We start from the raw sequence: 15851 nt of genomic DNA on the forward strand, positions 1-15851 counted from the left end.
CTCCTCCCATAAAGGAAGAAAGGCATGTGAAAACCACATTTATTATATACATTAAAAAAAAGAAAAAAAGAAAAAAGATTTTAGATACTGAAGTAATATTTCAGCCATGAAAACCCTTCTCCACTTCTGGGTTATATCTTAGCTGTCACTAGATACATGAAATCATACTCTCCCTATTCCATATCCATCAGCCCCTTTTCTGTATTTATTTCATTGCTCTTCTAGATAGAAGTCTTTCCCCTTTTTTTTCTCTTTTCACTTTCAATAGACCAGTCAAGAAGTGTACTCACCGGTAAGGGAGGTCACTCTTTAAAGTGCATCATTATATTTAATTTAGAACTACAGTAACATTTATGAACGCCATGACCTAGGAACTAAAAGTAATGTTTAATAACTAAGTAATCATTATAATGTATAATAATTCTGTAAAATTAACATAAATGATAAACAATAGCTACAAGTAACTGCTAAAAAATATGTTTTTTCCTGTGTTAAGATTAAAAGGCTTTTGGAAAAATCACATATAGAAAGAGAAGAGTCCTGTGAGATATTAACTGTGCAAAAGTGTATTGTTAAAATGTGATAGAAAAATTGCAAATACAGTTAGGTGAAAGGAGATGTAGGGTAATAGCGCAAAATGATCCTTTTGTTCTGATCCTTTTTAATGTTGGTTTGGTTTTTGGTGGGTTTTTTTTTTTGTTCTTTTTTTTTAAATTGTACCTCATGCCTGACAACTTTCAAGAGAAAAGCAGTGTTTATAAAGGAGAAAGCCCAGGATAGGCAGCTGTGGCATTTGAGTCAACTTTATCATGTAGGGACCAAACTCTATTTCCTTTCTCTTGTGAAGAAACATTTCCAATAACAGAAAGATTGATTTATATGGAAACAGCCATAGAGTAGACACAAAGCTGCTTCTTTTCCCACACGCTTATTTTGTTATAACAAGAGTAATTACTACATTTTAATGTTAGTGTAAGTAACAATTTGAGTCTTGTGCCATATAATTTGAGAAGGTGGAGAACAGAATTTGGAAAACATAACTGCTGGCAAAATTAATGCTGATCATTGCTAATATTATTCTACATGCTTTGGGGGTTGGTGTGCTGTTTCCTTCACTGTTTATATCTAATACATGGGCATGTGTGGCACTTCACAATCCTGAGAAAGAGAAAGTACATTATTTATTTATATACAAAAGCTACTTCATCAGTTTAACTCTGGGATGAACTGCATGCATAGAAACTCACGAGAGCTCTGGAGAAAATGAAAATACTGCCCAGTATACCAATAAGTCTGTGCCAATATCTATACCAGCAATACCAGCAGGATTTTACATAAAATAAGGATTTGAAAAAAATTACTTAAAAAGAGGAATAAGTCATGTGACAAGGGATTAATGGCAAAGAAGGAGAGTAGAACAGTGTAATTAGTCACTCAGGGTGGACTTGTATTAGCAGTTTAAATATTTTCAAAGTTTTGATGCTTCTACATATCAGAAAATATCAGCCAGGACCAAAAAGATATTTCTCTGATGAACTGTACAAGCATCAGGTTACGTTCCTGAGAAGCCAACACCATCCTGATGTGCCTGGCCAGCCTATACGCATTGAACCCTTCTTTGACAAACTGCTTAATCTCATTTCTCCTGGCAAAGCAATGGTTGATGTGGCCTTAAAAAAGACTTTTCAGATGTTCTGGTTCCACCCTTTCTAAGGGTCTTTCATGTTGCCTGGGCTCCCGGTGAAGTCTGCAAAATGAGACTTTATGTTGACCTTATATGAATGTTTCAAAAGGACCTGATTTTCCAAAATACTGCATGGATAAAGAGTGAGACTCTTCTACACTGATGTGATGGCTTACCAGTGTTATCCTGCGTGGGCATAAGCAGTACCCAGAGGAGCAGGAATGGGAGATGAGGTCCCAGGTGGCCCAGCTGCAGTTTGCCAGCCTGTAACCTTCTTCCTACTGGGACACGAAGGCTTTGTTTCCATCTACTGAGGAACGGGCTGCTTTTGGTTTTTCACAGGCAACACCTCAGCATTTTCTGGCATCCAAACCACATAGTGTTTATAAGGTGCTCAGCAGCCAGCTGTCATAGAGCAGTGTGTGGGGAGCTGATCCTGAAGATTTATGATGCATCTTTTGGTCTCTCTCTGGTCCATTTCCTTAAGCATGATGCTGATTACTAGGGCAATTGTTTTTAGTTCTTGTTTCATTTCATTTTACTTTCCTTGGAAACCGTAATGAATCTTTATTATTTTTTCTTCCCCTCCAACCTCTAAATCAGCTGCCCTTCTCCCAGGCAGGCATAGGCACAGAGAACACCTTGCAGGCACTGTTGTGTTAAAGGCACTCGAGTGTGAAGCAAAATAATTAAATGGGGCTGACTTGGCTTTCAAAGAGGTTTGCTGATCTATCCATGACAATTATATGGCCTCTGAGCGTTGCCCAGCCACTTGCAAGCAGGGCAAGAGTATTCAGAAGGTAGGCTTTAGAGTATTACCCAGCAGAAAACTCATTTTCCTCCCAAGTATTGCTTTTGTTTTTTTCTGAAGAGGAAGGGGCTGGGGGCTGGCAGAAGCCCAGCCTTTGATGCCAGCCAGAGAAGGGGAGGGAAGGGTATGACTCAGGAGTGCACTCCCAGTTATTTATTTCTGTTTTTTCATTCCAGCTTGATATTTTCTGCAGCTAATGGGTATTTTTTTCAGGCTGCATAAGCAGTTAGAGCATATCCACCATACCAGGGAGACATTGGGAGAGCTGCAGCAGAGCAGGCCAAGGCTGGCGCAGGATACTCTGAACTGCTGGAGAGGGTCTGGGGGCAGGCAGATGGGAGACAACTGCCAGCACTATTTGCCCCAGACCCCCCCCAGGTTTTCCTTCTCGGCCTCTCCTTGATCTCTTCATCACCTGCAATGGTCTGGTCCAAGCTGGCTGGCATGTTCCTGCTGTGACAGGTGCCGATAGGTTCTTTCACCAGGCATTTAGGTACCACAAGCCTTCTGAGCGCTGGGAATCCTGCAGACTGGAGACTGCCCATGGCAGCTGGGGACACATGGCCATCCTGCCAGGGGTGCACGTGGCTCCTTCCCCGTTTCCGCATACCACCACCGTGTCACAGTTAATGAGTGTTCTCCTATGGCCCTGCACCAAAATGTAAACATGGTCCTCTAGATACAACAGGATCGAAGTACCTGAGGCTGCCAGCATAGCTGCAACTCTGCTGATTGGGAGAAGGAGACAATTAATCTGCAGCTAATTTTGCAGCAAGGCTTTCGCTTCATCCCCTTGCCCCCAAAAATGAGGAAACTCTTGTATGTAGCTAAAGAAAGACAGCAGAATAAAGGGCTACTAATAGGGCTAATTAACAAGTGGGGCTGAAAAAGAATGTCATGTGCTATAAATCAAATGAAATACAGCTTTTAAGCAGCAACCATTAATTACATGCTTGAATTGAACTGTGTATGTAACTCAACTGTGGGGCAAGTACAATTACCCATCAGCCTCTTACCGAATACAAACACAAGATAAATTTGACCTCAGAATAAAAATAGTTTTTTTGGTGAAATTCCTAATACAAGAAACCAAGTGTCAGCATCCAAAAACGGACAAGGTGCCTGCCATGATTAACCCAGACCCAAGGACTTCCTCACTGGCTTGGCCCAGGCATCTGTCTGGGACCTGATGGGTGCCAGCCCTGGTACAGGTGGATGGGTGCCTGGTGCCTCCCCGTACCAGTGGCTGGTGCAGGGGGTAGGAGTGGACCTCCCCTGGATCCCTCCCAACCATTAGTTATTCTCTGGTAGCAAAATCAAGGGTGAAACGCTGCCCTGGCACAGAGCTAAGAGAGGTTTATGATAAAGTACTCCCTTACTGGTGGCCCTTGACTGTGGGATTTACTTTTTTTCCTTTTTTCCCCCTCCCTTTTGAGCCCTTTTGAAACTCAGGGATAGTGGATAACAGCTCAGTTGAGTAATTAATAAAACTTTCCTGTATATCCCCTGATAAATGAGCTCTTGTTGATTTGAGGATTTCTGTGAGATAAATGTTGACTTTGCTTTACCTGCCTTGTGCAGACTGCAGTGTGTGTACCTCACCAGTCAATCCCTTGCTATGCAAGAGGAGGAAAAAGTCAGGATAGCATTTCCCCAAAGAGTTCCGGTTTAATTCCCCACCTCATTTCAGCCACTAATGTTTCAGAACGTGGTGGCACAGAAGGTGCATGCCAGTATGAATATATCTCTAGGCAGACAGGTTCCCACAGTATCTCCATCAAGGAGTATTTTTACCTTAATACTCAGGAGGGGAAGAAAATTGCTAATGAAGTTTGCATTTTTGCTCCAAATCATAAATTTCAGTAAAGAGGGAGCACACCATAGACAGATAATATACACAAGTCAGCTATTCAAAGATATATAGAGAATTTTCCTGAGGAATTCCTAGGCTATAAAGGTAGAATAAGCATCTCTCAGTATACAGGTTTAGCATTGTCCTGTCCCAAAGAAGTAGCTCAGCTAGCAGGTGCCACAGAATCTGGTTCAACAGTTTTATCCATTAAACTTTGCAGAGATACTGCTTTTTGTGCTGTGGATAAAAACACCAGAGCATTAAGTATGGAAAATGATGATTCTAGGTTGAATTCTACTGGTCTCTATGTGACTTTTACAAAAAAAGCGTATATGAATTATTTCTCTCCTTTTAAGACTTTGGGATGAAATTGTCACAAGAAGTTCTCATTTGTTGTGATGAGATACCTCTTACGTCTCTCACTTTCACTGGATGTTTTCAACAAAGCCAAGTCCTTCCTGAGGTTTCTAAGCCTCAGGGTTCCCACTGAAGTCCACCATTTGCCAACAGCTGAGGAAAAAGAGATGGATTTCTTTCCATCTTCTCTATACTTGGAAGTTGCTGAATAATTTTTAATTCGGCAGTAACAGTTGCCAAAAGATCATATATTGATGTTTCGTACCTCCAGATGACATAGACCTAAAATCTCAAACAGTTAGCTTCTTCTCTTTCCAAGAGGCAATCTTTCAAAGAGCTATTTTTCCTATTTTCTGCCTCTGCTTCTGATCCACTTAAGAGGAGAAAACCCAAACAAAATCAAAGAAAAAGAAGACCTATCAGCACAATGAATTTTCTGGGGAGGCACTGCTGAATTTGACCAGTAGATGAGTATGAGGAATATTAAAGGGTGCTCAGGGACTTGTTCTGGTCCTACACAGATATATTTGGCACTTCTGGAGTTCTACCAAAAAAAGTAAAATGACTCCTGGTTTACACTGGTTCAATTCAGCCTTGCCTCATGACTAAATGATCACAGAGCCATCCAGTGGGCCATAATGGAACACTTCTTACAGCTGGAGCAGAACAAAAAATATGGAAAACTGTGTGGGATTGCACACCACTTTAGCTGTACCCCAAGTTTTGTTGTTGAAATCCTTCCCAGGCACTCCAGACCGTGCTTTGGTGTATTGCTCCTCTTCCTCAGACTTTCTGAAACTCAATATTTTGGATGAAATCTAACAATCTAGGAAAATACAAAATAGCGCAATTTCTGAAATGCTGCCTTTTGTTTGAAAGGATTCATTTTTGTTTATGTCAAGTAAGTGCTCCAAACTCCACAAATTCTGAAGTGATTTAGCCGAAGTTAAACTGCTATCAGTTTCTGATGGGTAATCTTCAAACAGTAACATAGTGTTGGAAGAGGTATCTGGTATATTTGGCAGGAATTAAGCAGTTAATGTTTTATCAGCTTGAAGTTAATGATATACACACTATTAATGCTTCTGCCTGTGTTCTCATAAGATTTTCAATATATCACCCTGGAAATGTCTGATTTGGTACTGTGAAGGTAACTATTAATTCAAGTGCAAGAAAATTAACTAAATGTTCTCCCATTATGTATGTAAGTTTTAATGATAAGCTGATGGGGGAGGGTAGAGAAAGACTGAGAAAGGAGACTGCAGGAGTTGGTGGAAAGCATTCCCTCTGTTCTCTCTGCTTCGTGGCACCTTCCCTTGAAGGAAGGAAGAGTATGGACATAAATAAGCCTCAGCTGAGCCTAAATTCTTTCTTCCCAGAGTTCTTCAGATGGGGCTCTAGATGTCTCCCTAAGAGGATGTCCACGCTCTGTAAAATTTCACCAGTGTCAGATCACATTCAGAAATGCTTCTGCTAACAGTGTCTGTGAATGAAGATCAACCCTGTGAGTCTATTACTGCTGACTTTATTGTAAGTGCAAAACTTCCTTTATCATTGGTGGACAGCTGCAAAATGCACACATAATCCTATAGATGTTCTAATCAGGAACAGAGGGCAAGAGGGAAAGGTGACCATAGCCAAGTTTCTGTGTTGTTGGGGTTTTTTTGTATGTAGTTAATAATCTTGTAAGGTTTGTGTTATTTTATGCACTAGGTGTAAGTGCACCCAGAAGTCTGGATTCTGATTGAATAATTTTGGGAGAGTCTTAGTGGAATATGTGAATACATTTTGCTCAGATGTTTTCTTTCCCTACAGGATGGATGAAAATTCAAATCTTAATTTACATGCTGAATCAAACTGCAGATCAGAATGAATGACTGATGAGATCCTGTACTTATTTACTGAGCTATTTATTCAGCCATCAGAAGCATGGTATCCAAAATTAACTGTGCCACTATAATCTCAAGAACACTTGATAAGACAGTAGGAGTCCTGGGAGTTATTTCTCTTGCTGAATCACACAGCTCCCACCTTCTGCAAATTTATGTTTCTTACGTGCTATGGTTCTATTTTGACTGTAGTTAAACAGACATGACGAACCTCACTTGATATTAAAACCCTGACACAAAGGAAGACTAGTGAGTGTGTTCAACATGAGCATTTGCTGATATGTTATCCCTGAACCAGCCCAGTGATATGAAAACCTAGCAGATATGATAAGGAATGTGAGCCCTTCCCTGAAACCTTTGCAATGGTAAAGGCTTTCTGCAGTCAGATGATTTAGGGACACATCTGAAACCAGACAATGTGAAAGTCATCATGTGTTTGACTGCAGAGAGGTTCCGATTAAGACTTGGGAGAGGGAATGGCAGCCTCAAGCAGATATTGGAGATATATATGGGATTTCTTCCTGGCCTTGAATCACAAGCAGCTTCATTTGGATACTTCTGATTGTCTATGCTCTTAAGCTGGCTGTAAGCCCAGTGATAGGCAAGCTGAGGACAGAGGAACTACAGTATTCTCATCCTTCATGCACATTTCAGACATGCTGGAACATTTATGTTCCCTATTATGAGCTTGTGTTACATTTAGTGGAGAAGCAAGCATGAACTGCAGGGAGCATTATATGTTGTTATTATTTTATAAAACACAGTGGCTAATGATTTCCTGTGAGCAAGTGTGACAGCCTCTTAATCTTCTGGATTGCATCATAGCTAACTTTCCTGCACTTGGTGCTTTTCACTGCTTCGCTTGCTGCTCGGTAATTAGTGCCTGCTCCTCTGAGGTGCTGCGCAACCACAGATCCCATTTACTTCCATGGAAATTCAGGCTGTTAAGCACCCAGCAGAACTGTGCTGTTTCACCATATGCCTGTTACAACAGCTATGCCTCACCAGTGCAGATTGCCACTTTCAGAGCAAATCAAATAAACAGCAATATAATAAATCATTAGTAACTCAACAGACCACAACTGTTCTCATGAGGAGCTTGTATTTGTGCTGTCAAACCCATTCAGAGGGGCTCTTACGTTGCTGGCAGGGTTGTCAGCCAGGACCCATGAGAAACTTTTTTCATCAGGGTGTTGGACACCACGGCTGACAGGTCACGCTGAGCTATCAGTGTCACCACCAGCAAGATGCAGAGCCGAGATTGGTGATACTATCATCTCCCAGCTCAGAAAAAAGATCTTTGGTTCTGGGTTTGTGGCTTTGTTCTTGCTGAGCCCACCAAGCAAGGCCAGCTCTTGAAATCAACCAGCAATGAGGGGGAAAGCCTTGGGGCAGCTGTATCAAGGCTGCTTATGAGCACGTTAGCAAGCCAGAATGTATCTGCACACATACATTTCTCCTTAGTCTGCAGACAACGGAGTAATTGTCTCACACTTAATTGTGCGATACACATGGCTAACAAGTAATACTCTATTTAAAGAAACAGGCAATCCTTCTTCCCAGAAGCTGCTGTAACACTGTGAACAAATATCCAGAGGGAGAAATCTTTTTTCTTTCCTTTCCTTTTTATTCTAGTCTAATCAGAAGCACTGCAGATTCAGCCATCTATAAAAGCATGCCTCCAAAAGGAATTTGATTTATTTTTGTGAAATGAATGTGTCGTTTTTATTATGCATGGCAGGTATGGTTGGAATCCAAGTATAAAAATTGTATTTTACACTACAGACCCTTGGGTAATGAATTATATGGCAACACTAACATACCTACCATTGAAAAACACCACAATATGAAGGCCCTTTCAAAAAAGCTAGGTAAATGAACTATAGGAGAAGAGCAGATAAGTTTTTTTTCTGTTTGTACCTCATTATTTAGTGATATTTACATTCTTTTTTCTATCAAGGAAGGAGATGTCTGTGTTAGAATAGAAGTTAATTCTGGTCTGTCTCACCTACACAGCATCCTCAGACACTGCACCTTTGATTTTCCAGCTCTAGTATCCCCTGGCTGCATCACAGAAGCCACAACGTGGAAGGGGAAAAGAATACATGCTTGGGACTCATCCTGGAATAGAGTCAGGATGAAAGAAGTGTATCTAGACCATGAAATCAATATATAGGAAGGTTTTCTGAGTGATTCTACTCTGTCTTTTTAGCAAAGGTTTGGTCTGTTGTTTGGTTTGTTTTTTGTTTGGTTTTTTTTTTGTTGTTTTTACATGGAGAAGTTGTTATTTTTAAGATAGTTCAGTTTTAGGGTGCTCCCTAAAAGGATCCTTGTTTTCAGCAGATGAGTGACCGGTACACAAGCACACAAAATTCCCTTTCAAAGTCTTCCACTGACCAGTCTCTCATGGCACAGTTTTCTGACATTGCAGAAGCGGTAAATCATCACATTTGAAACACCTAATGGTGTTAACGACAAGCCTGACTGAGCATACGTGCTTTCCCATTTCCAAATGTCTGTAAGCTTGCAACAGCGATTTGCATTTTTCAGGGTGGCTTTTTCATTGGCAAATTTAATTTCAACAAATGAAGCCTGAAGCAGATGGGGCTTATCTCTGATCTGATGCTGCTGGCAGTTCAGAGCCTTATCCTGAAACACCACTGACCCCACAACCTTTAGTGTCTTGGTCAGTGGAGTAGGATGCTGGAGGGCTTTTAGTAAAGCATCCTCACAATAGTTAAGGGATGATTGACAGCATGTAGCTGTCTCCTTGTATCCACCTACCAAAGGAAAATCATCCTCTCCCCTCTCTTACCTGTAGGCTAACTGCAGTTTATTATAACTGCAGGGTTATAATAACATATATGTGTATGTCCCTCAATCTGTATGTTGGCTATGGCAGCCTGAGTTGGTGCTATCCTTCAAAGTGCCACTTTGTTCTTAATCATTAATATCCTTCAGCAGAAAAGCAAAATTTTAGCACTAAGGTCATATGATAAGACTTTTAATACAGAATCAACAGTGCTTTCAGGTTGGCAGATCTTTGTTTCACACTCTAACATTGGAGACTGTGAAGAGGGAAAGAAGCAAATTAAATTGGGCTTTCTAAATTGTATCTTTTCACATTAATAAGTGAGTTAGCTTTAGGAATTGTATAAATAAAGAGCAGATAAGGGATGAGTGAGAGCTGAGATGGCACTGTGAGATATTAAACTTGAGAATCACTATGTAAATAAGAGAATTACCAGCTGAATCCTCCACTTTTCCTCTCGTTCCCATAATCTCCACTCTCAGGCTGTTACCAAGGAGAGGGGAATGAACCAGAATTTCCCATCATAACTGCTTGCCCCTTCCTATCCACCCATTTTGCAGGGAGCTCTGAAATAAATCTTAGATTGAATTTAATATTATAGTGCCGGTTATAAAGATTTGTGGGCAATCTTACCTTCACCGACAAGTTGTGTGTATCCTTAGCTTTGACCTTAATTGAAGCTTTTGGATTCTTTCTTGATAAAAACAGCAATGGACTTTCCAACCATGCCTACTCCTACAGGAGTATTAAGAATACATCACATACCTAACACTTATTAACCATACGGTGCCTTTCATCCAGGAAGCTCAAAGACGTTTTCTTTTTTTTTTTTTCCCTACAGAAAATGTAAGGAAATTATCAGAATGTATGGAAATGTACAGAGAAAATCCTAGCTGACAAGTTTAATATCTCTCTTCAAATATATGTATTTCATCTGTGTCAGCAGTGGAACACCAGTGTCTGATTTGACGTGTATGTTTGGTACTCTCCATACTATAGCAGCAATAACATTATATCTATCTTTTATATATATACATATATATAATGATATGATATGTTATGATATGATATGATATGATATGATATGATATGATATGATATGATATTAATTACATATATATAATGTATTACAACTTGCAGAGGTCCTTTTTGTCATTCAGAGAAATTGGGCAAATTAGCCAGTATGGAGCTTCACACTCTAATGACTAGATCATTTCCAATACCCATCCCAAAAAGCAGAGTTGAATCCCACGGTTTCATCCAGGCCTTGGCCACTATGTTTTCAAAACCTGGCTCATGTTTTATATCATGTTTAATAACCTTCAACAGCGTAATTATCTGTAAACACTGAACAGCTAGAGCGTGTACTGATTGAAGCAAGGGGCTCTCAACACGCTCTGGTGCTTGAGTCCCTCAAATTGAGTGGGGGAATTGTAAAGGAAGGCATCCAAAACATACATTAATGTAAAATTGCACATTACTTATGTGAGATCATGAAAAGACCGATTTCATTATGCAGACAGAATAACTCTCTGATTTTAGCTGTTTATTTTTCTTTTCAATTTTGAAACAATGAACACAAGTTTTTGTGTGATTGCCATCATATTTTCTGCCAGATATACTTATTTTGACTACAAAGCAGACATGAGTCTGACTTTCAGACATGTCTTGGTTTTGTTTTTTATTGTTAGCATTGGTCTCATTTTTATTTCTATTCAAATCCAAAGGATAATTATAATTATATATTGCAGTAAATGATAATAAGGGATTAAAAAAATAAATGTTCAACATTAGCTGAAAGGACATTGTCAAATATTAGTCTTAGTTTTAAACCCAAAATTTTAAATTTTTACTCTGTGTTTTCAGTTTTCTCTGTAAGGGATCAGAGAGCTTGGCACTATTTTAAAGTAATTTTTTATTTCTACTTTCCAGGGCAATAGCTATTCTTCAGTAAGCTCTCTTTCATATGATTTACCAATTACAACAAAATATTGCATGATATCTAATCAGAAACAGAAGGAGATTTTTAAAAGAAATATTTAACTTCTCAGAAACCCAAATACTTTCAATTACCCAAAGAATGGACTCAGAAAGCTGTAGAAGTATTTTATGGAAAATGAAGAGCAGGAGTTTGCTAATCCTTTTTTCTTTAAATCTCTGGATTTCTGCCTGGGTACTGTTTCCTGTGAAGCAGCCTCATCTGCCCTCTCATTTGGAAGATCAGTTCAACACAGAAAAGGTGACGTGGCACAGGGACCTCAACACAATTAGCACCAGAAATTTTTGGTGGCATCTCTGTATCCAAGTTATGGATGCATGTGTATGACTAAAATTGTAGGAGGGAAAAAGAAAGGGAAACATTTCTTTTACACAAAAAAATTGACTCTTTCTCTGGAAAGCATTCTCATGAAAATATTAATTTTGTCAAGTAGCCAATTTTCTGTCAAAACAGTTTGGATCTAATGTCTTTGATTAGCCCTGGTGCTAATGAAAGTCCAGTTCTGTAATCTGTGTAATGTGAGACAGAGCACAGTCTGAGTCCTAGTTTGAATTTGCAATACTGAGGGGACATGGTTTCATTTTCTCAATTCATAACATATATTCAATAAAACTATTGAAATAAAGGCTGATACTTAGAAATGCTTGGAGATTGAAGTCTTAATTTGAAAATTGAACAGTTTTGATCTGGAAATCATTTAGAATCAAGAAGGCACTATTTTTACAACCATTTTCTAGAAATGATCAAGTCGCAACATTTAGAACTTCTTTTAATATTCTCTTATGACCATGCAAAAACAATTATTTGGATTATGGTGATGTGGGAGTGATTTCTCAAGAACTGCAGGCCTGAGCTTGAACCAGAGGCATTGGAACTATGGGACTTGACAGTGCAGCCGTATTCCATAGGTAGATTCCTTAGGACAGAATTTGCGAAGGTTTAAGGAGACTGTTACCTGGTAGTACCAACGGACCCCCTAGCAGATCTCTGCAAAAAACTTTTTCCCTCACATGTCAGCATGAATAAGATGGGAAAGCCAAGAAGAACCCAAGAACCAACGACCATCCTGACTGCACGTCATTACAAGAGCAGGGTAGCGCAAGAAGTAGTTGATGGTTTTATCACCATTCTTTCTTGAGCTGCTTGCTTTCAGGTGTCTCCAGGGAGCTGTGCTCCTTATCATAACCACCCCAGCTTCTGCTCTTCCTCCTGTACTAGGACAGTTTCAGACCAATAGCTTCATGAGGGAAGCGGATAAGGTACATGACCCTGGCACTACCCCTCCTTGGCCTGACTTCCATCCATTTCCACCACACTAGCCCACCCCACTGGGCACCATTTGCCCACACCATGATGCAAGGAAGCTCTAGGCAGAGAGGTGGGATCTTCCTGCGATGACACTGATGTTCAGCAGAAGTCCAGCCCCTAGCTCTGTAGCATCTAGTCAACTGTGTGGATCTTCTCTTCTGTTGTCTTTTTTTGATCTGTCCTCTCATTTCTTTTTATGGTTATTCTCTATGGAGATTTCCAGCCGTTGCTTCTTACCTGCTTATGAGGCATTAAGACTTTTTTTTCCTTCTAGGTTTGGAGGAAAATTCTGCTTCCATAGTAATTTGTTCAGGTTTGGGTTTTCAGCTTGTTTTTTTCACCATCTCTTCCAATCACTGTTGATTTTCCCAGTGTCTCTGTTCTGCTGTTCTTTCAACTGCTCCCACTGCATACGCTCATGGTAAATACATAGAAGAAAATATCCTGTAGAAATAGATTTCCTAAAAAAAAAAAAAAGGCAGCTAATCCATTTTCATCATCTGTTCTCTAATCGTCTAGCTCAATGTGGTTGCTTGTGAATAATACACCACCAAGGGTCTCATAAGCCAACTGTTTGCTTCTTGCTAACTCCCCATATTAAGCCCTGATATATTATTGCTCATCAATGAGTTATCTCCTCATCTATGAAGCAAGAAAGCATGTCATTCCCTTCATTAATAATATTGGTCAAGATGTATCATATTTAAAGTCATTTTGCTGAATTCATCCCTATCCACACTTTCAGGGCTTGAAGCTGACCTGACCATTAAGATCTGCTACTAGTTGTTCTTCGTGCTATGCTGAGGGAGGGAGGGATTGAGGCCATAGAGAGGAGAAATATGGGGCAATCTATCTTTTTTTCAGTATTGCCACCAAAGCTTGACAAAATGTTTTGCAGATAAACTAAAAATGAGAAATGAGGTACTTTTTTCCCAATTTTGCCGAAAACCACACATCCATCGTTTCTGATGATCCCAGTTTTATATGTCCCCAATTCCTTTGAAAAATTCCTTTGATTTCCCCTATGTTTCAGTGGGCTTGAGGGACCCTCTGTGACCTCCCATGCCAGCTCAGTTTGCATACCTGTGTTAGAAGGACTTTGCAGGGTGAGTGTTTGACCAGACCAGCTACCTGACCCAAGGACTATGAGCTTGTGCAACAGTCAGTGTTCACCAAGGGAGGGGATGGGGGGGGGCATGGCATTCAAAATGTGTGGATTTGGAGGTATTTTACCTCGCTCTTATAATGCGTGACACATTATGTCAGTGACTCTGGGGATCTGATCAAAAGTCTATGTGAAATTATGTAATTGCTTATAGTAGTTTCTTCTGTTCTCCATCATGAATTCCAAGCTTTATCAGAAGTAAGACCCTGGTTTTGTAAGCAAGGGATGCTATTTTAGGATGTGTTGGTGAGTCTGCATTGTGTTCAAACAGCTGCTTGATGATTTAGCTTGTAGTCATGCACTGAGCAAACTCTAACACTGAACAAATCATTGTTATCTGATTACCTTCATAGCTTATTTGTGTGATAATTCGGGAACCATTTAGATACAGTAGCCATTTAATCAACAATCATATATAGCATGAATATTATGTTTTCTAATTTTTTTTTCAAGTACAACTCAGATGCAATGTTTCCAATGAATGTGAAGATTAATTCTACATTAATTAATGGCTATTTATTACAAAGGTCATCAAATTAGTTTCTGTGACGTCATTATCATGTTACATGATATCTAATTAACTAATACAAAGGTTGCTTCAAATGCCTATTATAGTTTTAAAGTGATAGATTCTCTATATAGGTACATCTGACATTTTCTAGACTGTTGCTGCTCTGGGAAATGGATGGAGGCAGATTAAGAGCACTTACTCCAAAAAAACCCATACTAATGTCCTTAGAGTGGTAACAGAAACTGAGGTACAGCTGCACAGTTATTCAGATTCTGAGTCTCTGAGACTATTTCTCTGAAAAAAAGTAACATAAACCCCATAATTTTTTTCTTTTAGAAATTTAGAATTTTGTGTATTTATCCTTGAATTTTCCTAGGTAATAACGTATCTTTCTAATAATGCATGAAAAAATAATACAAGAAAATAAGCAGCCAGCATTTTAAATGAATGGTGAGATTATACAATCTATATACCTGATTCTATGTATCATGGGTTCTTGAGCTTTAATCAGAATCTCATGCCTTTTTTTCTTGTAGTTTGTGATATCTTTTTCAATTCTTACGTGTTTAGTCTCAGGATGGCCATTTGTTAGGCCATGACAGGAGCATGTTGAATTGTGAAGAGTAAGGGATATTGACATGTAACTCAATGGAATGATAGAATAGCTATGATAAGAACAGGAAATAAAGCTTTTGCAGAGGCTTCTGCTTTACAGTGTTTAGTTAAAAAATAAAACAATACTGTTTCTACTGAATGGAAACAGCGGTCTGAGCCTCTAAGGGATGAATTTGGTGGATCTTCTTCAAGTCCCTTAGAAAGACTTGAATTTCTTTCCATAAGCCTCTTTATGTCTTCCTTTGCCACTATCTCCCTCTTTCTTATTTTGACTTCTGAGTCAAACATTATTTGCCAGAAATATGATTACTGAGAGCAGCAGACAAAGGACTACAAAATATGTGCTATGAAACAAGTTAACTGTTAGAGAGAACTGTTCCCCTTGTAGGCTTTCTCTGGAGGACCGCAGGTCATGTGCTTTGCTTGTATTGTGCAACCATATACCCACTTCTGTTTTTAAAAAAACCAGCAATAACACAACATTACAAAAAAAGATACATCATGGGCAGTACAGCAGATCAATTTAGTAATATTAAATGTCTTGAAACTTGAGTTCAAGTCTTTGCATGCTGAGGTCATGCATAAAAAAACCCTGTTGGTCAAAACTAGCGTGCTGCCCAAAATAAACCCTCAAGAAAGGAATAGTCTTCTTATCTACATAGTCTTCTTATCTACGTTGGATGAAAGTTAATCTGAGTGAAAATGTATCTATACAGGTTAAACTGTGCTGAACCCCAGGTGGATAATTTCATTTAGAATTCAAGTAACTTTTTTTCTTTCTTCAAAGTTAGCTTATCTCAATGGAAAAATGAATCAAAGTGATTCTTAGTAGGGGTGATTGGCATTGC

The sequence above is a fragment of the Strix aluco genome, chromosome 4 (genome assembly GCF_031877795.1).
Source record: "Strix aluco isolate bStrAlu1 chromosome 4, bStrAlu1.hap1, whole genome shotgun sequence".
Taxonomy (NCBI): Eukaryota; Metazoa; Chordata; class Aves; order Strigiformes; family Strigidae; genus Strix; species Strix aluco.